Source organism: Corvus moneduloides, chromosome 10, assembly GCF_009650955.1.
Source record: "Corvus moneduloides isolate bCorMon1 chromosome 10, bCorMon1.pri, whole genome shotgun sequence".
NCBI lineage: Eukaryota > Metazoa > Chordata > Aves > Passeriformes > Corvidae > Corvus > Corvus moneduloides.
Genome location: NC_045485.1, coordinates 9,917,095 through 9,943,283, shown reverse-complemented (window position 1 = coordinate 9,943,283; position 26,189 = coordinate 9,917,095). Strand labels below are relative to the sequence as shown.

The 26,189-nt window shown below is 39.4% G+C and overlaps 1 protein-coding gene across 4 annotated transcripts in view; it reads left to right on the top strand.

Moving 5' to 3' along the window:
• Window positions 1–26,189, top strand: part of IRS1 (insulin receptor substrate 1) — a 307,581-nt gene that overhangs the window by 123,904 nt on the left and 157,488 nt on the right. For 2 of the 4 annotated variants that reach the window (XR_004241991.1, XR_004241990.1), the window contains one exon: window positions 14,200–14,288. The exons of the other annotated variants lie outside the window; for them this stretch is intronic. The gene's annotated coding sequence lies outside the window, so the exon portion shown is untranslated. The remainder of the gene's footprint in view (window positions 1–14,199; window positions 14,289–26,189) is intronic. 4 annotated transcript variants of the gene reach the window in all.

The window sequence follows — 26,189 nt, the reverse complement described above, 5'->3', positions numbered from 1 at the left end:
CACCTGTCCTTGTTTCCACCCTCTGCAGACTTCCTTTTTGTGTTTGAGTTTGTCCAGGAGCTCCTTGTTTGTCCACACAGACCTGGCATTTTTACCTGACTTCCTCTTTCTTGGGATGCCTCCCTCCTGAGTTTGGAAGAGGTGATTTTTGAATATTAACCAGCTTTCTTGGGCCTCTCTTCCCTACAGGGCTTTTTTCTGTGGTACTCTTACTAGGCAGATTCCTAAAGAGTGCGAAGTTTGCTCTCCTGAAGTCCAGGACAGGGAGCTTGCTGTGTGTCCTCCTCACTTCCCCAGGGATCTTGAATTCCACCATTTAATGGTCACTTCAGTTCTTTTATTTCAACTTTGCAATATAGTTTAATTTCCTTAATGCTTTATTTCATTTCCCACATGCAGGATTTTGTAGTGGGACTTGTGGGGGAAGGTGACTCCTGCCTCAATTTTCTTTCATAGGTTTGAAAATCAGTTAGTGTTGTTTCTCATGGGGCATTAAAACTCCAGAGTCCTGTGATTAAAAGCAGCTTCTCTTTGCCACTGGGCAGGCCTATTAGGAGATGTGTTGAGGGCAGAGCAAAGCCGTTGGCTTCTTTGGAAAAAGCAGTTTAAGGAAAGAATTTACAACTTTTCCAGTTTCAGAACACGGTCTTGTAGTGTCCTTTTTCTCAAATTTCCCGTATTTTTTGTGTGTGTTAACTGATGACCCTGTGCTAGCTAATAGCAAGGATGGGTTCTAGAGTTCACCATGTGCCCAGGCAGTCTGAAGCCCTTTTGTAACACAAGATGACACCTTGTAAAGCCACAGTTATCCCAGCAAAGAAACCAAGGGGATGCTGCTGCTGCCCCTCTGAGACGCACCATTGCCTCACTGCTCCCAGTTTGAGGGGTTTTGACCAGCTGGCTGCGATGGCCAAAGGGTCGTGTTGTTCAAGTGCCTCAGGCAAAGCTGAGTCCCATTAGTCAGTCCTGGCACTGTGGACAGACTCCTTAGGGGCAGAGCACTCCTTCAGTGTCCTGGAAAATCACATGCAGTGACCTCCTTTCATCTGCTATACATCGTTCCTGTGTGTGACAAGAGAGCCAGCAGCAGAGACCTGTGGGCTTGGCTAGCAAAGGCAGGATCTGTTTCTGGGAAGGAGGGAATGGCGTCTTTTTGCCTCATGCTTCTACCTCTTTGCTGAGAGGTATATAAACAGTTACTTCTTTTTGCTCTTCAGTAGCTTTGTTTAATATTAAGAGCATTGTTTACTGCTAACAGAAGGTGTCCTTTGGAAAGGACACATGCCTCCTTCTCCTTTGTTTGATTCTAAACAACATGGAGAAGAAAGAGGTTTTGTACTATGTTTTGCTGACTCAGTGTGTTCACGCTCACAGAATTAGCATCACTGCTGTTTCTGCTTGTGAAAAATTTGCTGAGGTTTGGGAGAAGGTAAGCAGGGGAATGAGGAGAACAGGGGATGCAAATATTTATCCTCCTTTCAATCATGGATTTTCATTTAAAAATTACTAAGCAGCTAGTGGTTTGTTATTTCCTTTATTTTGCCTATTGGCACATGAGTCTCAGCAGTCATGGACCAAGCCTGTGAGAAGATCTCTCATATGGATCTGAGATGAGCTATACTGCATGATACACTCCACAGAGCAATGGATCTTAGAGGCAATGGCTTTTGTTTGCTGTTTAGGTAAACAATTTAGAAATAATAATAATAAAAAAAGACTGTATCTGAATCATTTTGACTCCAGAATGACTGATTTCAGAATGGCTTTAGAAGCATAATAAGAGTGGTAAAGAAGGGATCCCCTAGATGGCCCATCTGAAAAGCAGCAGTAAAGGAATGAAATGCAGAAGAAAACAAAACGAAGCTGCTGGTGTTGTGAGGGATACCAGCAAGTAAGCCTGTGGCAGGTGTGTGTGGGATTTTCACAGAGTGAGAGCAGTGGTGTCTTTCTAAGTATTAGACAATTTCTGAACTGGATCTTTCCTATGCTAGCAGGACATCATGTAAGCCATGATCAAGCCTTGGTAATTCCTGTTGTGCTCTTAGCTGGTGTAGTCCCTTTTCCCCCTAGCTGTGGGAAGGCAACCAAAAGAATGAACTTAATGAGGAACACTGTAAAAACACACCACTTAAAAAAAATAGTATTTCATTTTTCTTCTAAAAGACAAGCAATTCCTTAAATAACATAAAACTTGATACTGCTATCAGTGCAGTGAGTGTCCTGGCACTGAAAAAAGAGTTTTCAGGGTCATATGACCAGAAACAATGCTCACCATTTGGCGATGATGGCACTAGTTCATGTTTTTCCCCTGTCGTTGGAAACTGTTACTGTAAGGGAAGCTGGCAACTATATTTTGTTTCCTATCCATTCTGCTGGATCACATCTATTCAACCTCAGCTGTATTGGTGTAAATATGTATATATACATTTGCATACATTTGAATCTCTTTATCCTGTATGCTATTCTTAGATGTCTGAATGAAGAGAAAGAACTAATACAGAATTAAGGAGTTTTAAGATTGTTTTCTATGTATATATTTAAACCATGAAGAATTGCTTACTTGAAAGTGTCCTGTCCTAAGGTGTACAGGGATTATTGTAAGCTATGGTTGTGTCTCTGCTGGTATAACAATATAGATGAGGTAACACATGTGATCAGGGGCATTAAAAGAATTTATAGCACAAGTAGCATTATAAAATATTCTTTGAAGATCTGAAGATCTCAACTGAGGAAAAAAAGTCTGGTTTTCATACTCTAAACTTCTTCCTTACTGATATTTTTAAAGTCTGTTTTTTTTTTTTTTTTTTTAAGTTTAACATACTTGGAATTTTTATGAATGTGATCCCTCTTCCTAGTGTTGTCATATGTTCAAAATGAATTTTTTTATGCCCACAACTAATTAGCAGCAGAATCTGGAGACTTAGGCCTCTGTTCCATAGTTCTCAGTGAGAAAGAATGGGCAATGGTAATTTGAAAAAAAAAAATCAAGTATTTTTAGTTTGGGTGCTTGGAAAATCATTAGCATTGTGGCAGTACTGAAGGATTTTATACTGGCTGAGCTTTCACTGAAATGTTCTTTATATATCCAAAATACTGAAAAAGAATGTGTCTGCAATGAGAGTTAACCCCAAAATGTTTCTATTTTGACATTTTTGCACATGGAGTTTGGAAATTTCCACTTTCTTCCCCCTTACAAGAGTATTTCAGCTACATTCCCGTGAAGTGCAAAGACTTTATTTCTATGCACCTCAGATAAAGGCACCCTTTATCTTAACAGTTTTCTTCTCACTTCCTTAAATGCCATAATAAGAAATTTTTATACCTATCGGTAGATCTGCTAAGTTACTGTATGAGTATGAGAAATCAAATCCTCAAAGGCAGAAACTTGCACAAATTCTGGACCCTCACTTTTCTCTCAGCAGGGCCCTGCTGCTACAGCAGGATCTGCTGCTAGTAAAAGGAAAGACAATTGGATCTGGTTTGTGCTCAGCTCACTAAAGGAAGGATCTAGAACTGGAAATAAAATTTGACTTTTATTCCTTTTCTGAGCTCAAAGTTTAGGGTTATTTGGATTCAAAGGGCTTGGCTTGGCTGCTCCCAGGCTTTATAAACAATATTAGCATCTCTGTTTGGTTGCTTCCCCAGAGGCCACTGATACCCCCAAAAGGAGAATTAGCAGAGGCAGCAATTGTTATTTTGGCAGTAGTTAATGGTCAGCAGGCAACGTTTACCTGTTCTTAAAACAGAAAGTTTATGTTGGGGATTTTGGAGGGTTCTAAATGAGTTAGCTAATAAATGAAATTTGATGAGAGCTTTGTGCCAATGCTCCTTATGCTTCCTTGAAAGTTCCAGATTAGTTTACATCATTCTGGCCTCCTGGGCCAGCATGGTGATGAATCACTGTGAGAAACCAGACAGAGCTGCTGATAGGATTTCCACAGAAACCAAAGCTGAGGAAATATATGCACAGTTTCATTGGCCAGCCCTCTCTGTGGCTATGTTGCCCACTTTTTAGGAAGAAAAAATGTGGGGCACATTTCTCCTTGATGGTGAGCATATGCTGTCATGGTTGGAGATGTTTTTATATCTATGATGCTAAATAAAGATGCTCACTTGAGCATTTTGTTTTGGCTGAGTCTGCCCTTTCAGGATGCATGCGTAACCTCTTTGTGAATTACTGAAATAAAGGAATTGCCTAATGCAAAAGAGAAATTCCACAAATATGAAACCCTTGGAATGTGTTCTACATCAGCCATTTCCTTTTTTGCTTGTGCAATGTGTATGGATTGTCAGGATGGTGTGGTGTGTGGTAACCAATGTGTGCCGGAGGCTATTAATCTTCTTGTTACAGTCCTGTGTTCATGTAAGATTTGGGAGAGCAGTGGAATTCTGTTCAAACACTCTCAGCTTGTACTTATCTGCCCATATGGATCTTTTGCATGCACTCACAAATGTGAATCTACTTTCTATATGTGTCAGCATGTTCATCCTTCCCTTACACTCTGGGTAATCAGTCAGCTCATGGATCTTGATAGTCTTTATTGATCTATTCCCTTTATGGGGAAGGGGATTCATATTGTCCTGACTGTGCTCAGTGTAAAGAATATGGTGGCAACAATTAGGTCTGACCTACTGCCTATGGGATTTAAATGCCTGAGGGCATGTGCTGTACTTTTAGATGTGTAGATTTTGAGTTAATTTATAGATCAAGATTTCATTCTCCAACAACTTGCCAGACAGTGAAGCTTGCAGAATAAAGATTTGTTATACTGCAGTTGAAGTTTAAATAAGGGCTTCGCTGAAAAGGAGAGAACTCTTAAAGGCAAAAACATTGGAGGAAAAGTGATTTATTAAACTTTTTATTTCCACTGTCTTTGCAATTATTAACTATCACATTGCATAGAGTTTTTTCCTTACAATGCTAATACTCCCTCTGGTATATGTAGGGTATTTTTTTTTCTATGGCATTTAAAGTCTGAGGCTTTTAGCAGTTTAATCCAAACCAAAGCATCTATATCATGGGACTTGCCTATAATTCGCTCTTAGATGCTTTTTTCCCTGTATGCAAAATTAGATATCATTCTGAAGGCATTCTTAATTAACATTTTTTTAATCAATGGCTGGATTCTCTGGAGGATTTTTTTTTTCTATGCATCATTATTTTTCTCTTTCCACAGCAACTGCACAAGCAAATTAAGTAAACAGAAAAAAACACTTTGTGGATTTTTCTTGTGACAGCCTGCAAACCTGTGAACTTTTTTTTTATTTTTAAGTTGAAGCTGCTAATTGTAGAACTGTATAATTAATGCATTATCCACGACAACAAGGTTACATGGTTTGTGTTTAGCAAACATGCTTATTCTGGAGGGTGGAAAAATACATAGTGAAAACTTATGGAAACACTAGGCAGATTTTTACCACTTTGCATGACAGCCAGTCTCTCAGCCATCATTAGAGCTGTGTGCCTAATCAGACTCTGAAAAGATACCCTGAAAATTGATTGGAGCCCTGGTATCACTGTCTGAGTCCACGGCTCGAACCTGGTGGTTTAACCTTCCAAGATAGGCCATTGCAGGCAGATATGCTCAGAACTGGAATGTTTGCTCTGCTAATTGGCACATTCCTACTTAGATTTGGTAGGACATGCTGATTTGTAACATGACTCAAGAATTTACTTCTTAGCGGAAAATTGCCTCAACTTTCCCAAATCTTTCTGTTTACCAGCCTCCTTTCTTTACTGTGCCTGTCTACTGCTCTTTCAGCATTTGTAATCTTCTTTTATTAGCTAGACATCCTTCTGATTATTTCACGTTTTTCACTGGTTTGAGAATTTCTTTGCTCCCTGACCTTTTAATAAATCAAGTATGCGTTGGTGTGTGCTGGAAGTGATGGAATGATTTCCTTATAGCTTGCAGCAAATGATGTTGTATCAATGCTGACTTTGTTACTGCAGTCGTAGAAACATTTTTAACAAATTGGATGATGCTTTCTGCATTCAGGATTCAAATGCAGTATGTCTAGGGACTTCTCTGCGAACTAAAAGCTTGAGAGCCCCAGAACTAGTGTGACCTCTTCCACTATGAAAATTAGAAGCTTGCTCATGACTTACACAAGTCTTAATGCATTTCCCAGTTCAAAAAATTATTGTAAATGCCATAGATTTCACTGATTTTGTCTTTTTGGCAACTTCTTTTCACGTAATTTTTGCCTCTTTAGGTCTGATCATTTAATTATCTTGATTTTAAAATTGTAGTGAAAGGAAAACCATATTGCAGTTCTTGGATGAGTTTTGCAGTTATTGCCATTGTCCTTACATGGTTATTGATGTCTGAAGGTTACGTCACTATTCTAGATTGAAATACCAGCAGGAAAACATTTCTGCTCTCAGGCAAAGTTTACACGGGATTTGTTCTTCCCATGCCTCTGTGCAAGTGCAGAAAATTCTACAGGTGGCTTTGAGAGCAGTGAGGTTTTTTCCTTATCCTGACAGTTTTCTGATACTTAACTTGATCGGCTTTTCCCAGAATGACTTACCTAGTGTGTCTGTGTTCCTCAGCACTTAGAGTGTGTGCAGGGAGCCTCTGAGCAGCACTGTGGGAGAAGGGAAAGCTTGCTCTGCTCCCTGCATAAGACTGTGTGTCTATAATTCATTGCCTTTGAAAAGTGTCTTATCACAGCATCGACTCCTTAGCGCTTTAATACAGGATAAGCTTATTAGAGATAATCTGTTTACTGAATGTTCTTAGCACAAAGCAATCTAGTTAACAGCATCTTTTGAAGCTTTGTCTTCTGGATATATCTTTTAAACTCATCCCTGATTATTTATCTACATCTGTATCTTTAGATCCTTTTCTTTAGACTTTGGCATGAAATTACAGTGTCTGGTGAATACACTGATAAACTAAATACTCTTGTGGAGAAATAAGGCAAACCAACACCAAAATGAGCTAGTCAAGGCAAATAATTCAGTCTGTTCATGATTCTTTAGACTTCAAAATAATTTTAAGTATAAATAGTTTAAGACTCTTCTAAAGAGCTACACTCCCACCAGACGTTGCCACAATCTCCACAGTGCTTCTCACACAGCAGTTTGTATGCCCAGATATTTTCCATCCAACATGCTGTCCTCCTTGAAGTCTGGACTACTGCTTAAGCTGTACAGAAGAGGAAAGGAAACCTGGCAATTCATCCTAAAATGGCTAGGTATTGTTAAAAAATACTTACCAGCCATTGTATTAAAAAAGACAAGATGAGGAAAGAGCATTACAAAAGAAGTGCTGAAGAATGAAAGGTGAAAGCTGTGAGAAATGTAATATAGTGAGCCCATTTTACCTTTGGATCTTCCATACCATTGGAAACTGCTCAACACAATTCTGCCTTGATAGTTCAAAATACTTTACATGTCTCTCCTGACACAAGAGCAGCTGCACCAGTTACTGATGAAGGCCATATTGATGGGAATAGTACATGGACTCTTTGTGCTCACTCTATTATCATGGAGTTAAGGCATTTTAAAAACAGAATTACAAGTTATCAAGTAGCCTTTTCCCTTCATAGGAAAGAGAATCTCAAACTTACCAATAAAAACAGTGTCAGAGCATTTAAAGAAATTGTTTTCTACAGAAAGCCCCAAGTTTGAGTAACGATAACTGATGGCAGTTTTCCTGTGATGAATTTTCAAAGTGAAGTGACTGTTTTAAAACCTGTACTGTGCATTCTGTACCTCTTGCTTAACTGATCCTTTCATTGTTGAGGAGGTCTGGATGCCAAGGATGTAACCAACCTCTCTGAAACCTCCTGAGGCAATCACAGACTTTTATTCTGCACTCAGGCTAATTTTGTTTCAGTGCTTGTTGTATCTGATCAGGTCTTAGCATGCGATAGGCAATGAAAGTACTGCAGTTGGAGGGAATTGCATCTCACTTGCAAGACATACTTGATAATGCAAACTTGAATAGTGTCTTGTAAGCAAAAATCTTGTAGTGTCTCGACAAGTCAAAATGAGCACCTTGTCAAAGAGAATTTTTGTTTTGGATCTTCCTTAATCTTCTTTCCTTTTTCTTGGCATTATTAGATACATGCACAAAAGCAGGTGCAAGAGAGATTAGGCTGGAGTCGACACTTGTGCACCAATGTGGTATTATTTCAGATAGTGTTCAAAAGCTGAACAGTAAAGGCTTTCAATAGGAGTGACTTTGTAACATCATAGGCAAATTCCACCAAGTTCATTCTTTGTAGTGGAAAATATAATCGTTGCAAGGGTGCAAAAACTTTTGTGTACATCAAGAGGAAAAAAAAAAAAGAAAATAAACACTTCCTTGCCAGTGTTTTTAGAAATGTAATACCTGTTCTTGCTGGTGTGGACTGAACATTGCTACCCCAATTAGAGTACGGTTGCTACGTGCTGCAGGAAAGTGGAGAAGTGTTTCCCTGCAAGCACTTTAAAGCTACTATTGAATTTCTGTAAGTCCAGAGAAATCTAGTACCTCCAGCCTGTAAAACAAGCTTCTCTATTTGGCCTCATTAATGTTTAGTCTGTTTTTTCTTGGCAAAATTACTTCAGTGACGGTCTCCACCAGATTGACACTAAAGTGTTTTCTTTACTTGCCATCTGTCTGGACTGATTGGAAAAAGTAAAGTGGGGCTTGTTTAGAAAAATATATAAGCAGTTCATTTGGCACAAAGTTTGTTGTAGATGTATGAAAAACAGCTGGGTCCAGCTCAGGAGGTTAAAAAAAATGTTTTATTGCAGAGGGATGACTTTTCATGTACAAGTTCATGCACTAGATGTGTTCTTTCATTTAGCTTGCAAGAAGTGACTAAATAAATTAGCTTGGCATTTAATTAGTTTTATTCATGTTTTACCAGGTGACTTATAATACTAGGTGTGAAGAGGGATCTGATGTTTCAATGCCAGTCAGTTGCAAATACAACATTTGAAAGTAGCAGAATAGAGCCGAAAGCTTCATAAACACTTTCTTCTACCTTAATTCAGCAAAGCACTTGAATACATCAAAGTTTGCTGTTTTACTGGATTGATTCTGGCTTTTTACAGGTTGCTCTGACAGATTTGCATCTTTCTGGCTGTTGGGTTTTTTTTTTTTTTTTTTTTAATATTGAGAAAATTTGGCTAAAGATGGCTTGGAACAGTAATGAAATCCTATGCACATGAATGCTTTCTCTAAAGATGTTGGTATGTGTGCCTATAAGTACATGTATGTGGAGAGAGCATAAGCATGGTCACATGATGCTGTTTTCTCCAGCTGTGTGCATTGCTTGGCTTCACCCTTATTAGTATTCCAAATCCATTATGGCTAGGGGTCAGAATCAGTCTTTAAACTTGCTATGTTTGGCCCAGCCTTTCCCCCCCTCCTCCTTGGAGCCATCCATCATTGTCTTTTGCTATGTTCTTACTCTGAGACTTACTGTCTGCATTTATTGGCTGAGCCTCTGCCATGCTGAAGGTACAGCTGAGCAAAAGCCATTTTTCTACGGTTTCTGAAAAAGAGAAGAAGGCTGACTTCTAATAGCAGAAAAAACAGGAAATAAAAAATTCCTTCTATTTTCTGAGGAACATGAATTCCTGGTGGGAATTGTCTGCTGTGTATATTCTGCTTCTGCTTGATCAAAACTCCCTCATTATTGTTTCTTGTAAAAATTAATCAGTTTTAGGAAGGAAATTATTTTTCAGGCTCTCAGGTAAGAGGGGTCAGACCTCAGTCTTCTATATTTCTGTTTGTGGGGACTTTCTTATTTGTAGTTTAGGATACATAATCATTACAGCAGAATTATAAAAATGAGAATTTATTTCCATCAGGTTAAAATTCTAGTGTTGCATCAGTGCTAAAGGCTAGTCCAATTTCTGCTTCCAGAAACAAAAGAAATGGAGTTATTCCCTGCTGCACTTAAATTTTGCTTTCCCTGTGTGTCATAATCATAGACAACTAACTATAGGTTATAGATAACTCTATAACTCTGAATGTGTTTTGAAATTTCAGACCCTCTGAAATGTCATATTTATGTATAGACTTGTTAACATCTTTAACTGAACTGGGAATATTTTGCACTGTTCTAATGCTTTTCTCTTCTGAAATTCCATTTTTGGCGGCATTACTCATGTTGAGTGGTAATTCCTGACTTAAATATGTATTACTCAGGCCTCATGGATTAGGTCTCATCTATTACAGGACAAGAATTTTCCCTTGGTTGTGCATATTTAACATTGCTAACTTCTTCTAACACATGAAGATTGAAGACTGACTGTGGTCTAGGCAGATAACTTTGGTTTTCCTAATTAGGAAGTATAGCATGGTAAGGTGAAGTTCATCACTCCCCTTCTGATACAGAGACTGGCAGCAAATTATATACCTGGAAATTATTTATGAATAGGTGAATGTTTTCATTCATGAATTCAGATACTCAGCTGTGTTAGACACTATCAGTCAGCAAGCTAGAGATATCTGTATAGGAGTTATTGGCATAGGTTGTACCTGCATCTCCACTGTGGCTGGATTTGCAGGTAGGGTTTTTGCAAATTCTGTTGTTCAAAACCAGATGCAGCTGTTTTGATACTTGCCAATATATTGATTTTTTTTTTTTCTCTTGAGGCTTTGATTAACATATAATTATTTCTGCCATTGTGCTTGTTTTGCAGCATCTGTTCTACATGACATGTTTACTTTTTCTCATCTTGGTCTCTGTGGCGTGTTCCCACTCAGTATTTTTCAAATATTTTTTGCCGGGCTGGATGATTCATGTTTTTGCTGGACTTTATTGGCTCAATTTACTGCTTTTACTACTGTTTGTTTTCAGTTCTAATGTACAGACTTATTCCTCCTTTCTTCATTAAAATTATTACTTTCGGTACATAATGTCTTTACGGATGAGTCTAGATGGAGAGGCTAATTTTCACTGAAATTTCTTGTGTCCATATGGCACTTGATTTGTCTTTGTTATGCTTGTTTTCTGCTGTTGTAGTTCTACTAATGGCAGCGGAAATATATTTATATAAAATTTATATAGTAGTCCTTTAGTACTGATGGCACATATTGCAGCATCTTTTTTGCATGTAGTAGGACCGGGAGGTGTATATAGAAAACTGATGCTAAAAACATAGCATACTGTGAACTGGAATAATTTCAGCAAACTTACTCTGACTTACTAATTTAAAAGATCTTACCACTGTACTTTCATGTTTGTAAATCTAACTAGTTTCATGGAGGCATTTGTAGGAATCTGCACGTCATTCACTCAGTGTTACTGGTCACTGAGCAGTAATAACATTGCTGCCTCTTTACACAAGCTATTGATTGTTTTGTGCATTGATGAACTGATTTTGACTACACATAGGAGTCTGAATTCTTTATAATAAAAAGAATATAATGCAAACACAAACCATACCAAACCAGATAAATACAAGAGGCATGATTGATTAGACTGGTAATCATGTGTGCTTTCATTTCAGAGCAGAGACAAGTGAGTTTCTTCCTACACATAACTTTGAAGAAATAAGTCAGTTTCCCATTGTAAATCTGCCGAAAGGTGATGGACATTCTTGGTGGCTTTTCTCCTTCTAGTATAAATAATTAGGTATAAACATAAACTTATGGGATAATAATATTTTTGACAGATGTAGTGTGGGCAGAGGTGTTACAAGTGTTCTTCATAGTGGGCTGCTAGTGAGTTTCAGGCTGGTCAACAGCAATGTTGAATTAAACTTGAAAGTCCTTTTGGTAAAGAGGGCAATTTTTGCTAAATTTTCACGATAGTTTATGAACTGAACAGAGAAAGATTAGAGATTTTGTCCAGTTCATCCTTATAATTGTGTACTTCTGCAAAATTAAGCCTAGTCTCCTACAGGATGCAGTACAAAAGGTAGTAAAGTAACACAGGAAAAGGAGTCACTGTCATGTGGTTAGGAGACTACTGAGCACGTGGCTCCAACCTACCTCCCATTGTATGGCATTAGATGGTTCAGTAGTGATAGGAAATACCCTGCAGATGGACTCAGATTACATGCACTGTACTGCTTTAACTCACACAAAGGCTGTCAGTAAGGACATGAGGTATGGATTTGCCAGGTTTCCTTATACTGCTCTAATCAAACAAGTGTGGGCTTAGAAAAGATTGGCTGAACCAAGACTATTTTGGAGCTGGGGCAGTCAAGGAAGAATTCTCTTTTCTGAAATACTTTCTCAAGCAAGGAGCATCTCCTTTGGGTGGTAAATTTGCCTTTCTCAGTTCTGGCATAGAGCTCTCAGTTCCTGAAAAACATTTTGGCCCTATGTTCAGCTGTGAAAGACCAGGAACAGGAACTCAAGAAGCAGACTGGAGGCAGTGGATGGTACGGCCCTGTGCCTTTATCTCATAAGGTTCATCTTGGTCAAAACTACTTTCTATTCTAGTTTTTTAGCCCTGGAAAATAGTGAGTGGAGTAATCTCCCTTTGTCTTACAGAAAGTTGTTCTGGTTTTCTTCCCATGTAGCTTTGAAAATCCAGCTGCAATTTCTTGCAGTTCATCTAGATCTCACTGTGTAATTTGTGTCATGACAAAAACCCTGCAGCTGGTTTTGTGTACTGATGCCAACCGAGGTGGCTGGTAGACACCCCGTCTGGAGTGAGTGATAAATGAGCAGGGATGGGTGCTCAGTACAAAATTTACCCTGGGGTTTAGGTTCTGGTGAGGGTTGTGATTGCTGGAACTGTTTAATCTTTAGGGAAACTAAATGTGGCTTCTCATCTCCTCTAAACCAGTCTGTCGGTGTCATACCAACCTAGCACAGTGGTGCTGAAATGTGCACCAGGAGTGATTCCAAATGAGGTACTCCACTCACAGCCCAGCTACCACTTTTATCAGTGCTCCTGTGCTGGATGGAGAGAAAGGAAACAGTCCATTGCATCATTTGCCTGGTTTTCAGTCTCCTGTTTACTTCACATTTAACACTGGAATATTACCACCACCCTACAGACTTTTGACAGACCTTCTTCCATGAATTTAGGAAGTGTTTTGCTTATTCCTTATCAAGTGAGAATGATGATATTTTTAATTCCATAAATATTTGAACTGTATATGTGATGCATGAGCTGATGCTTTTAGGGTGCAAGGCATTTTGAACTTTCTGGTATTCTTATCCCTCAAAATTTTTGCTTGCCCCATGGTTGAAATCTGAGACTCATGAAAAAGACTAAGAGGAAAAAAAAGAAGCCAAATTCCTATAAATACATTTGATAGGGAAACAAAGGCACAGGAGACCACACACTAGTTTGATGTCCAAGGAGAAGCTTCAGATGATCCAACTCATGCTTTAGTTATGAGAAAACACTATCTTCCTCCTCAATTCCTAAGCTGGTTAAAGCTCCTCCTCTGTCCTGGAGTGAGATTTCCACGTACAGAGCTTCTGAGAATCACCTCTCTGGGGATTGCTGTTAACTCCAAAATGTGTTATTTGCACACTGAAGTACTTAACGAAAGAGCTTTTCTTTTTCCAGTTGCAGTCACTGGAGGCTTGATGGTAATAGAGCTGTCTTCTGCTCTCTGCCAAGTTTATTTTCCAAAAGAAATATCTGAATGAGGAAACAATGACTAAAGAGGATATGTGAACTGTCTAGCATACTGTGAAGGTCCAGATATTAAGAAGAGAGAGGACTTTTGGATGGCCGAAGGGTGCATTTTTATGACTAAACTAATCCTTTATGAAATTGAGAAAAAAAAAAAAAAAAGGCTATCAGGAAACACTTTGAGAAGGGATTTGATGAAAGTCTCATAACCCAATTGGTTCCAAGGACAGAAAGCTTTGGGAACAACTCTCCACTGATGTAGGATGCACTTTATAATGAAAGAGGTATTTTCCATCTCCCCACTTTTTTTTTTAACTGATTCTATGTTCAGCATCAAATTCATGTGTTAGTGTCAAGCTTAAAACAATACCTGAAAAATTTGGCATAATTATAAGGCTGTTGGAATAAAGAGGCAAAAAGTGTTTTAAAACTGGGGGTGGTGGGAAGCTCTGAGGGGAGAGCTGAAGAAGGGGCTCAGCCTGTGTTTCACAGCTGTTTTCTCAATGCCATTAACAGGTTGCAAAGGGCAGGGCCTGAGAGCCTTGATTGCCCTCATGAGCCCCACCTGGGGCCTCCCCAAGTGCCCTGAGCTCAGGAGCCCCATTTAAATCCAACGCAGAGTCTTCTTCTCTTTCCACACAGTGCCTCTGCAGTGCCCTGCCTGCTCCATCCTTGTGCTGTTGCCTGTTGCTGGGGCAGGAAACAACTTTTTTGTGAGGAGAACGTTAATGGTGAGTCAGCTTTAGTGCTATTTTCATATCTCACTTGTAATTTCAAACTTTTTGTTTGTTTGTTTTTGTAATTTATCTTGTCAGATCAGTTCATGTCCATACAGCAGAAGTGATCTTTAGGCCAAATCGTTTGAATGCTCGGGAGAAAATGGGATACCTCACAGAGGAGAGAAAGAAACTTGTGTTATCTGCCAAGTTTCAGGCTCAGATGGAGAGTTAAAATGTCATCCAACTGGGCCAAACCACAACCTGTGATAAACTCTGGCCTTTCTTGGAGACTTGCTCTGTTTTGCTTAGTTTGGTATGACATCACCTTGCAGTAGCTTAGAATTAAGCTCTCCTATCTTCTCATTTTCCTCTGTGTAATGCTTATTACACCTTGAGACTTGGTAGTTTTTGTTTTGATTGAACAATGTGCAGAGTGAAAAAGAGCACTCTAAAGAGAAGATGTGAATGTGCTTCCTTGTTCCTTCAAGAGCCTTTCCCCAGTCCTTAGTAGTTTTAACAGCCATCTCCAGGGCCAGTGGCAGTGTTTGAAACCCACACAGGTTGTAATATTTGAAATAGTTTTGCTATAGTGCCTCAAGCTCCACCTGTGTTCTAATTTGGGGATTGAAAGCAGCTGTGAGAGCTGGTCAGGTGTGCTGCAACCCGGGGGGCTGGAGGAGCTTGACTCTTGAGAGCTGCTGTGGAAAAGAGATGCTTTCAAAACTGTGCTGGAACTTGGGCATTGCTTTACAAGGTAGTGGTTTTTCCTGGGTCAAATTACACTAAACACACATCGTACTGTAGGAGACTGTACTGTAAGTCATGTAAGTGTACATAAATGCACACTTTTTCTAACAGCAGTGGCAAAGGTGTTGAACCATTTGTTGGGGTTTTGGTTTGTTATTCACAGATATTGGTTAATTTAATAGTCTTTGCAAGTTGTCAAAGTCAGTTGGAGGTTTCTCAGATTTCCATGAGATTTTCTGTCAACAAAGGTACCAGAACCTGGTCCTTGGCCATTATTTTACAAGGATTAGAGTAATAAAAATGAAAGGAATCCTGTTAATCTGCCTAAACAGTTACTGCAGATATTTGAGTCATGGGGAGTAGAGGTGGATTTATTTGTTGTTTTTGTGAGAGAAATATTTGAGAAAAGGCACTTTTGTATTCTATGCAGCTTATTGCAAATCTTGATTATATAATAATTCTACAGTACCCCAATCAGAAAATGTTGATAGAATATACTGACAATTTCCAGTGGAGAAGTTCACTGGCCACAGGGAGGTAAGAATGACTATTGTAACATGTAAGAGAAAGATTGAGAAATGGAATAAATTAGTGAAAACATGGCCTGGTAATTTTTTTGGGGGAGAGGCAAAGGATTAAGTGCATCATGCAAGGGGGACCACATGCATCTGCAAGCCCCAGGAAATTAATGGAGTCTTACCAGGTCAAGAGCCACCTAGTGCAAATGCATTTGAAGTCTTTGAACACACAAGGCTTTTTTCTGCCATCTTAACTATTTCTTCTATTAGTATCAGCATAACTGGAATTCCTGGTACTATTTGTTCAGTGCTCGTTTCATCCTTTAATAAAAGGATTTGTCTTTCCAAAGATAAACTTATTTTTCCACCCCAAAGAGAAAAGCAAGAATGCTTGACAGCTCCTTTCTTTCTTTCTTTCCTCTACTCACTATGCAGCAAATAATCAATCTTGGCTGAATGACATTTTAGAGAAATTACAGTCGTAAATGTGTCAGTAGTTAAGAGAAGTGTAAAATGCCCCTTGCATTTGCATGGGTGGGAAATCAGAATTTAGTTACATATACATGTGGCTGAAGAAAGCATAGAAATAAAAATGATCTTGTAACAAGAAAGTTACAAGGCAGCTTTTTGAAGAAAATTGCATGAATGGTCCCCACTGTGAAGATTTAAATGGGTAGCTCTCAAATAAATCCTTGAGAAGAGTGAGGGTGCCTAATTCTGGGTGGTGCTGAGAGCCCTTGGTATCAGAGCCCTTCTTAGCAAAGGTTCTCCTTGTGCTCACTTTGACTGCTGCTACAAGATCAGACATCATGTACCAAATATGATTCCTCTTTTGCAGGTTGGTCTGCAACTGTTTTTCTTTTCCTTTCTCCTAATTTTTTTTGTACAATGTATTTACTGTTATTTCAATAGTAATGTAATAACATGCATTGGTCCTTTAAACACAGTTTTATGCTTTTTCCCAGTGGCACCTCGGCAGGCTTTGCAAACAGTGATCAATCAATAACCTTCACAAAGCCCTCTGCATCCCTCTCTTAGTTACACGGTTAGGGAACTGAAGGATAAGGGTGTTGAAAGACTTGGCCAAGGTCACACAAGGAGTTGGTAGCTGACTTTTTTTTTTTTTTTTTTTTTTTTTTTTTTTTTTTTTTAATCTCAGGCTCCTATTTCAGACTTCAGACCACACGTCCTCCACACAAGCATGTTTATATTTCGGGCAGGGTGTAGGGAACAGTCTTGCCGCAGTGACTTTCCAAGTCAGTGACTATTCCTTTATAAATTCTAAGCTTTCCAAAGCCAAATGTCTGAAAAGGAAAAATATGAGGGATACTTCAAGAATGAGAAAGCTGATGTTACAAGGATGTAGATTTCTCACCAAGGGAAACTACTGGTGTGTTCCAACATAATTTGGTTTGCCACCAACCAACAAGCTGGTGATGGTGACACTGACTTGCAGTCTGCCTGTGTGAGATGTTGGTTAATGTTGCTACAACAGGTATTCATTATAAACTACAGTCACCCACAGTTTACTCTGTTTATGCAACCATTTAGTGGTTATTTATTAAAAATAAAATTTATGTATGGTTATTGGATGTGGATTTTGGCAGGGAAGTGACCTTGGCAGAAACATGTCTGGGTCAACACTCAGCTAGCAGTCACTCTTTATGTTGTCATATAAGACCTTGTTAAATAATATTTTGTTTCTATCTTCAATTGCTGTTATATAAGACCAGTAATGAAAGTCTCCCAAAGGATTGGTAAATGGAGTGAGTTTTTCTATACATTTTCTCTATAAAATAAAGAGCTAAGCCAATGAGTGTCAACATTATTGCCTAGTTGAAGTACTTGCTATAAACTCTGATAGTAAATTGTTTACTTTTAGATTTTTGCAGGTTTAAAAGTTCTCTACATTTAAATACAATTTGAATGGCTTTTGGAGAACTAAGGATAATTCACATTCAGAAAGCATTTAACTTTCATTTCAGTGAGACTACTCACGTGCTTAGAGTTAAGTGGGTGGTTGAACTGTTTAATGCTCAGAAAAGTCACCAAAAATAAAGCCAGGGGAAAGTGTGGCTTCAGACAGAAAATCAGTGCCAAAACTGATTGTAGGTGTGGTATTTTAAAAAGACACCTTAATGTCAATGTACAATGTCATTGTGTTTTACTAATTTTCATTTACTTGATGTCATTTCAATATAGCTTCAATTTCACCATGTTTTTCCGTGTTGTGTTTTTTTTTTTTTTTTTTTTTTTTTTTTGGTGAGTTTTGACCCTTTAAAACAAATTTTTGCATGAAAATCAGTGGATAGAAAGCTGCTATAAAGCTAAGAAGGAATGTTGATTCCTGCATGGATTATATTTAAATATACTGGTACAAGTTATTGGTGGCTTGAATATAGAGGAAGGCTAATTGTGAAGTCAGTTCATCATCATCAACATACTCAATAAGGTCTGAGGGGTGCATTTGTGCTCCTAGAGACAGAGGCATTACATGGACAGAAAGAAATGGCTTATCAGCTCATGGACTGCTGAAAGTAGGGGTGATGGAGAGACCTCCTGTTCCTTGTGGCTGTTGGCTGTGATCACAGGACAGGGACAGCAGAGCTGCAGCCATGTAGCTGCACTGCGTGGCTGCAAGGACTCTGGGGAGCACCTAGAAAGGTTCCTCATATACCTAAGGGTTTGGGCAGTTGATAATGTGAAGAACAGACAAGAAAGGGGTCTCTGCCACTGCTAGCTACTCTGACAAATGAGGGTAAATTCTACCTCAAGCGTTTTCCAATACCGGGGGGTATCTTCCTCTGGGGCACACCTGATGCTGTCTCTCTTCACTGAAGCAAATAAGTAGTTTGTTTCTCAAGTCAGGAAAACCTGCCACAGAGCTTTGGTTGTCAGGGGAATGCATAGCAAACCTGCCTTTGGCTTCCAGAACAAAAGGAGTGCAGTCCCTCGTTGTCAGGGGAAAACAAATAAATCAAGAAACGGGCTGATCTGTTTACCCATTGCTTTTCCTATCTCACATTGTTTTCCCCGCTGTTCCTTGCCCCTGGCCACTTCCTCAGGCTCTCCCCCACTGGTTCCTGTACCCCAACTCTGCCCACGTACTGCTCCTGGGCAAACCACCTGTGCCTGCATCAGGAGGTCTCTCTGCCTCTGGGCATCGCTGGGACAAGATGTAACTATTAAAAGATCTTAAAACCTTATAGGGAGACCCTTCTCTCCTCCTTCACCATCTCTGGTTGTAAGGCTGATAGCTAGCCAGAGCAAAACCGCGGAGCCATCCGAAATGGGCTATGGGATTAGAGACAGGGTCACACTGCCCTAAGCAGATCTGCTGAGCTCTCAGGAAAGCTGCAGCTTGCTAAACTAAACCTAGCATTACAACAAAGAAAAACCTCAGGTTCTTGCTTTGGGGTAAAAAAAGACAAAGAAGCTCTCTTTGCTCTGGGCTGGCTGTAGTAGTCACCATTTGAAAAAGCTAGACTTCGCCCACACCTACCACATGGCAAGAATTATTTTCCCTGTGCTCACAGGGATATCTCTGCCTACCAGGTGGGAAAAGTGGCTACACGGTGACGTCTGAATTGTGACCAACACTGCTGTGTATGCCTCAGCTCAGCACAAGCTGTGGCCCTTTCTGATTGTTTGGTGTTAGGAGGCCAGTGCAGATTCAGTTTCTCCCTCCTAGGGGGAAAAAACATAGGAAAGAAGGCAAGGCTGTTTTAATCAGTTTTCTTTTGAGAGAGACTATAACTGGCTTTTCCAGGACTCTATTTTTTAGACAATAGACCTCACCTACCTGAGTGGGCTAGTTTCTATTATAAATTTGCTCTATCTCCTGTCTTTGAGCTGAGATCTTCTTTCTCATTGCTGAACTGGGCTCATATGGCAAACAGAACAGTTTATGTAGTCCTAACAGAGTGACGGTTTTCAAAAATGACTTTTGCTTCCTGGCCACTCAGCACTCCCCAGGAGGTGCTGCTTCTGAGTCCCTGCTCAGGGCTCTCCCATGATGCTGCTGATGTGGGCACTGTAGAAGGAGGATCTGGATGCCTCGCCTCAAGCTGTTGTAGCACCTGGCTGTGTGTGTGCTGAAAGCACTGTTAAGTGTGGCATTTAATCTCTCCACAGTGGCAGCACATCTACTCCAACCCCATCTTTTCTCTTTGCGGTGGAGAGGCATCTATGTCCCTCAGAGCAACTGTACTGGGGTGTGTTTTTGAGTGGTTCAGTATGTGAGAAGGACTCCAGATCATTTCTTTTGCTTTCCCTAGCACAGCATTTTTGTGAGAATCCGTAGTACTTCCAGTCACTCTGTGAGAATCTCTTGGGAAAATCTTTCAGCATTGTAATGGAAAGGAATCATTAATATCTGTAAAGGATATAATGCAGTGAAGAGAAAGTCTTTGATAACTTTGAGAGCTGGAATTTGAAGCCTTTCAGAAAGCTCTTGCAAAATTGCAATTACTTTTGCATTTATAGCTGTTCTTTTGTGATGTGTTCTCTCTGTACCTCATACAATGTTGTACAGGATGTTTCTTATATTTAAGGAGAGAACTATATGCCATGCTATGAATAGATTGGTGAAATGGCCTTTATCCACAGGCCACCAGGAGCCATCATGTGAGCACTGCTCTTCACAGCAAAACAAGGCATGCGGTTAGGAGTTAGAATCCAGAGCCACACTTCTCATTTGTTTAGCTTCCAGGGATCCTAAAGATCTAATATGAGATCTAATATATCAAACTAAATGGGGGGGAAGATATAACAGTAAAGGGGTCATTTCATATGAGTAGAGGCATTGTTTCTACTACACAAGCATGGCTCTATTTTTGGTGTCTGGGTGTTTATCTACCAGAGCCTAAACATGCACTTCTCCCACCCTTCCACAGCCTTTTTTTCTCTACTGTAGAACAACTTAGAAGCTGAGTAAGCTGTATCCTGGAAAAACACATTGCAGGAAATGGTATTTACCCTTTGATCTTTAGATCCTTCCTCTGTTGTGATATACAGTAACTTGTTTTGCCTTTGCTCAGTGAACAGGCTTTCTCCATTTAGATTTATGGCAATGGCTCATTGCTGTTAGAGGAGGCTTTACTGCCTTTCATAAAATAAGGGAAGAAAGGCCATGTTTTCCACTTATCTTACAACTTTCCATACTGTCTGGAGACTAAGGAATTTTGAGTTATATATTTTTTTGATTGCAAGGTATTCATTGCACTGGATTGGCTGCTACTGTCCTGACTTTAAAGTGTCACTCCATGCACAGCCCCATTAAACTCAAAAGAACCCTTTGTAAAGTAAGTTGGCCAAATCAAAATAAAAGTTTGCAGCACTTATCCCATAATAGAGTGTTTATATACCCAGTTAAATGCTTGGAGAGCAATGTACTGACCACTGAGTCTGCATATTCACCTCCAGATGCATTGCACTGAATTCTTTGTATTGATATAGCCTGAGATGCTATTCAGTATCAACAAGGTGATCAGAATCTGGACTGCATATATTACTCCATGATGATAAAGGGGAAAAGCTGAAACTAGTGTGGGGAGTTGATACATGCCTCTAGCACAAGCTTGAAGCCTTTCTATTTAACTGTAAGAAAGAGAGGACCACTTCCCATTTCTCTATGTACATTCTACTGAATCATTGCGGGATGCTGACAGGATAGGATTTGCTTTCTCTGCCTTTGCTCTGTGTTTCTTTAACTCCACTTGTCTTTTATGTTGGAGCAATGCACTGATTGAGTTACAACCTCAGTCGTCTCCTGGCAGGGTCCAAATTCTATCCCAAACTGCCTCTATTACCTTGGAAATGCCAGGTCAGCATGCTGAGGTACTTGACTGCCAATTGGCAGTGGCTTTATGGACACCAAAACTGTCTCACTATAATGAATATCCTATGGGTTAGTGTTTGAAATAGGTATGTGGGAACACCTCCCAGGCATTCAAGGGAGAAGGACCTTCAACAGTAGAGAGGGAATTGATAGGGGAAGCATAATTTGCTTTCAATTCTTTTTCAACTCTTACTAACAACTTAAAATTAACAGAAAAGTAAAATTCCAGGGTGGAAAATTGCAGAAGGAGAAATCCAGAGATTTTGAGTGAAGTTTGTGGAAAAGTTGTATGACTTTCATCTGTATACAGTTAAAAGCCTTTGTATCCCTTATATTTAAGGACTTTTATACACTTTTAGCATGGTATTGTTTTTGGAATTTAAAGGTTATAATAATAAAGGGAAGACTGACAAGATGTAGAGGTAGATTTTTTTGCCCAAACCAACTCTGTTATAAAAGCTGTAGGCAAGCATATGTTTGAGACTTTCCTACTGGTTTACTATTTTATAATGCCACTTAAAAATACTATGGATAAAATTTTATTTCTGATCCACAATTCAAGTAACAAATCAGTAAAAATGTCTCTTTCCATAATTTTCCGTGTTTTGATTGCTTTATGTGCTAGCCCTGATGATCTTTAATCTCCAAGATCTACAGTCATGCAACTTCTCTCTTTTTTAATAATTTACACTTGAATTTTTCTAAGGAAAAAAGGCTCTTTATACAGCTGTATGCTTTCATGAGGAATTAATGACTTGATAAACATTAGACTGTTATTGTTTATGCAAATGCAGTCAGCTCCTTGAAAAGAAGGCCAGGTCGCATAGTGTGTGCATGATTTAGTGCAAGAAAGGGAAAATATTTTTTTTTGTAGGAAAACAAAGAGTAGGATCCACAGCATAAACACCAGTAATTTCATACATGGAAAAATTCTCCTCTCTTAGAGAACTCCCTGCTCCTCAATCACAGTTCTCTTTTCTATTGGCAATGAATGGCAAAGAACCAAGTCCACGTAGTTGAGGGCAGCTTTCTGTAGCTGTTCATGGGTCTCTAATCAATTAACAAATTATGTCTATTAAAAGATACTGAAATAACAGTAAAGGCTAACAGAAATGGTCATGCCTTGGCTACTGAAGTTACTTTTGTTTTCAAAGACTATGCTTGGTAGTCAACATTTGTTTTGTGTAGGGATCTTGAGAAGGCAAGGAAAGAAGAGCTTTAGCCGTGAGGCAGTAAAGCACTTAATGTGCAATGATTTTGTTGATTGCCTGTGGAGTAGTAACAGAGCCTTTTTTTTTTCTCCTAAGAGTTCAGGAGGTGATCCTGAAATTCACATTTTCAGGAATGTCTTTATGAGGAGGCCTGATAGAAACAAAATTACAGCCAAGAATTGTAAATGTATTCCTTAAGGTTGTTTGTGAAAGCCTCCACCAGGCCCCCAGTTTTTGGTATAGGTTTTATTTATGTGGGTTGCTGTTTGGGGACATGGTGTGCAGCGTTCTGTGCCCTACAAATTGCTACTTCTTGCCAAGTTTCAAATGTTGCCGTTTTAGCTCAAAGTGCTTAAGCCTTTGGGCGGCACGGGTGTACATTTTAACATTTTGCACCCAGTAGTTAACATACACCTAGGAAAGGGCTGACTGCAGGCTCCTGAAGGCTGCATAGGGTGCATTGCCCCAGGAATGGAATTTTGTCTAAGGGTCAAAACCTGTCAGTTCTGTCAGACCCTGTGGAACTAGGGGAGAGCCACTGTCTGGCAAGCAGCTGAAGCAATAGGAATATAGGGGTAGGTGCCTATAGAATCCCTCAGCCTGGTTTACTGCTGCAACATCTCCCAGGGCAGCAGCAGGAGGGTGAAGATGGAAGCAGGCACAGAGCAGTAGCATCAGCAGCATCTTTGCTTCTTATCACACAGGGTTGTTTTCTGCTGTTATTGTGACTTTGCCAGCCTCAGGAAGCCACTGTCTACTTTGTGGCTACAGCTGGTGTTAGGAGATGCTGCCATCTCAATCTGGGATTTATAGTTTTATAGAGCCAGAACTGGGGTTATCCCAGAATGGGTTGGGTTGGAAGGGATCATAGCAGGTCACCAGGTCCAACCTGCTCAAGCAGGGCTATCCTAGAGCTCATGGCACAGGCTTGCATCCAGACATTCTGGAATTTCTCCAGTGAGGGAGACTCTACACTTTCTCTGGGCAATCTATTCCAGTGCTTGGTCCTCTATTCCTCTTTACCCAAACCTTGCAATGGTAATTATCCCATAATAAGCTGAGTTACTAAATGATTCTAGCATCAGTTATTGTAGTAAGTAGTGGGCCTAACTGGAGTGAATAATTCAGGTGTATATTATAGGAATGGAATATGTTGGTCTGCAGTCTTGTACCAGCAAAATTTATATTTGACCTAGAACAGGTTGTCAGGAGTTGACTCTAAGATGTAACACAAAGTTCACACCAACTGAAAGTTTGGTAATGACTTCAGTGGTCAGTAGGTCTTGAAAAAGAGATCCGTATCTTCTTCCACTGGTGCCAATGACAGAATTTCTATTGTGTTGGAGAAAGCCAGAGTGGTCGTCCAGCATGAATAATACTTAAGCAATAGGGACATTTGCATCACCTTTTTTTTTTTGGCTGTGTGAGAGTAAAGCTTCTTCAGATGATTCCACTTATTGTTGTCATCATCTTCCACTTTGAAAATAAGCAACATAAGAAACAACTTGAAGTATCAAATATACATAGAACAGGTTTTTCCCAAGAAAGCAGCCTGAAGTCCTGATTATGGACATGATTGAAGGGCAGTATGGTTGAAAAGTCAAACTTATAATTTTGAGAGGTGAAGGGTCCCAGGGCATATGATTTTACTTTATTTAGTCATAGTCATGGTTGGCAATGTTGGTAACTGGCATAGATCTATGTTCTTTACAGAAGATTTCATGTCAGAGTGTGGGATCAAGCTCCATACAATGATGCAGAATGCTGAACTTTTGACTAATTTGACAAATCTGAATCTAATAAATATGTTAATGGGTAGGAATTGATACAGAGGAATACACAATTTTATATATGGCCATTTTGATTTAAAAGATCACAGAGTAGAGCAGCTTGCACTAGACAGCTACAGGGGAATTTTTGAGTGTTTTCTGCTTGTCATATTGAATCACATGTAGTGTTTTATAGTGTAGTCCCTGTTTAGGCCTCCTTACCCAGAATAATATTTTACCGAAGTTAAATATTCGGTAGTAGATGTATATCTAACAATAAATAATCACCAACAGCCTGAAGTATTTGCTGAGGTATAGCTGTGAAATGTCAACAAGATGTTGTAAGTGCACTTGCCAGAAATTATGCATGGGAAGTCTCTTAAATCCTGGCTTTGAAGGTGGGATTTGATTAAAAAAAAAAGAAGCACAAGCAAAAAAGCCCTACCTCTCATGATTTTTGTTTTCTATGTGCTTTTTACATTTTCACACATATGCTCCATAAATAATATAAGGTTTGAGGCTGTGCTTCCATTATATCAAAGCTGGGCACCTAAAATGCATCCTACTGACCTGTGTTTCTTAAACTCAGCATATTTGTGGCTGGATTCCACCAATTTTAGCTGAGGTGCCAGAAGATGTCCAGTCACAGCAGGACTGAGTTTAGCACTGGAGAATTTTCCTGGCCTCCTGGCCACTCATTAATTTACTCTGGGCAGCCCGCACTGACATATTTCTGCTGCTCTCCTTGATCATTCACAGTAAGATATTGCTGTGATAGCCTGCACTGCAATGATGCCGTTGTAAGGACATAAACGTAAGAATAGTTACAGAGTTTCAGACTAAAGATTCACCTTGCCTACTTATTTTCTGCGGCAGTGACCAGAAGTGGATGCCTAAAGAATTTACAGAAAGGGAAAGTACATGGGAATACTTTGTCTAAACACTCTTGACAGCTTTTCAATAGTTTGCAGCTCAGAGACTGTCAAAGTGGAGATGGCTTCTACTATTTATAGTTACCTTTTGGGGTTTCTCTTTCATTAAGTTGTGCAGTCTCTCCTCAAACTTACATAAGCTTTGGTATCTGCTGCATCCTTTGTCAGGGTCCTCACATTTTGGGCCCTCATGAGTCTAACCCACGACTAATATTTCTTTGGATGGAAAAACTGGGTATGGAGTCAATTCATGCTTAGTATTGCTTCCTACATTTTTGGTGTCCTCAATTATGATTTATTTGCACGTTAATTATAGCTGTTATCAATTAATGATGTTCAAATGCATTTGATACATTCAGAAACATGTGCTCTGTTTTTTCTTCCTGTTCAAGTACATCCTGTTGGCCAATGGCAGCAAGGAAATTAAATAGAAAACAAATGCAACTTGACTTGCTTAGGCATTATTTAGTTTCTTGATACATGATGGCCAGAGCCTTTTCACTTTTCTGTTTAGGAGGGAAATTTTGGTTAATACTTTAAATGACAATTCAAAAAAAGAGAAATATTTGTAACTGCTGAATGAAAGCATCTGAATTTCTGTCTGGTAGTAGTTGGAATGATGCAATGGGAGAAAGGAGAGTTTGTGGCTAAGCACAGCTCAAATAAACTTGAGCAAGCTGAATTTTTTTTTCACCTCAGAAAGTGAGTGAGGACTGTTATTCTGGTTGTAAATCATGGGAGAAAGCCAAGAAACCTATTGCTGCTGTCAAAACCAATTGTGTGTGTTATGGTGGCCAGTGTATTGGCAAAGTAAATATATTTACACATATAATGGAGAATATGATTGTGAGTCAGCATCAGGAGAACTATGTCAAGAATTTCTCAGCACAACTTTTT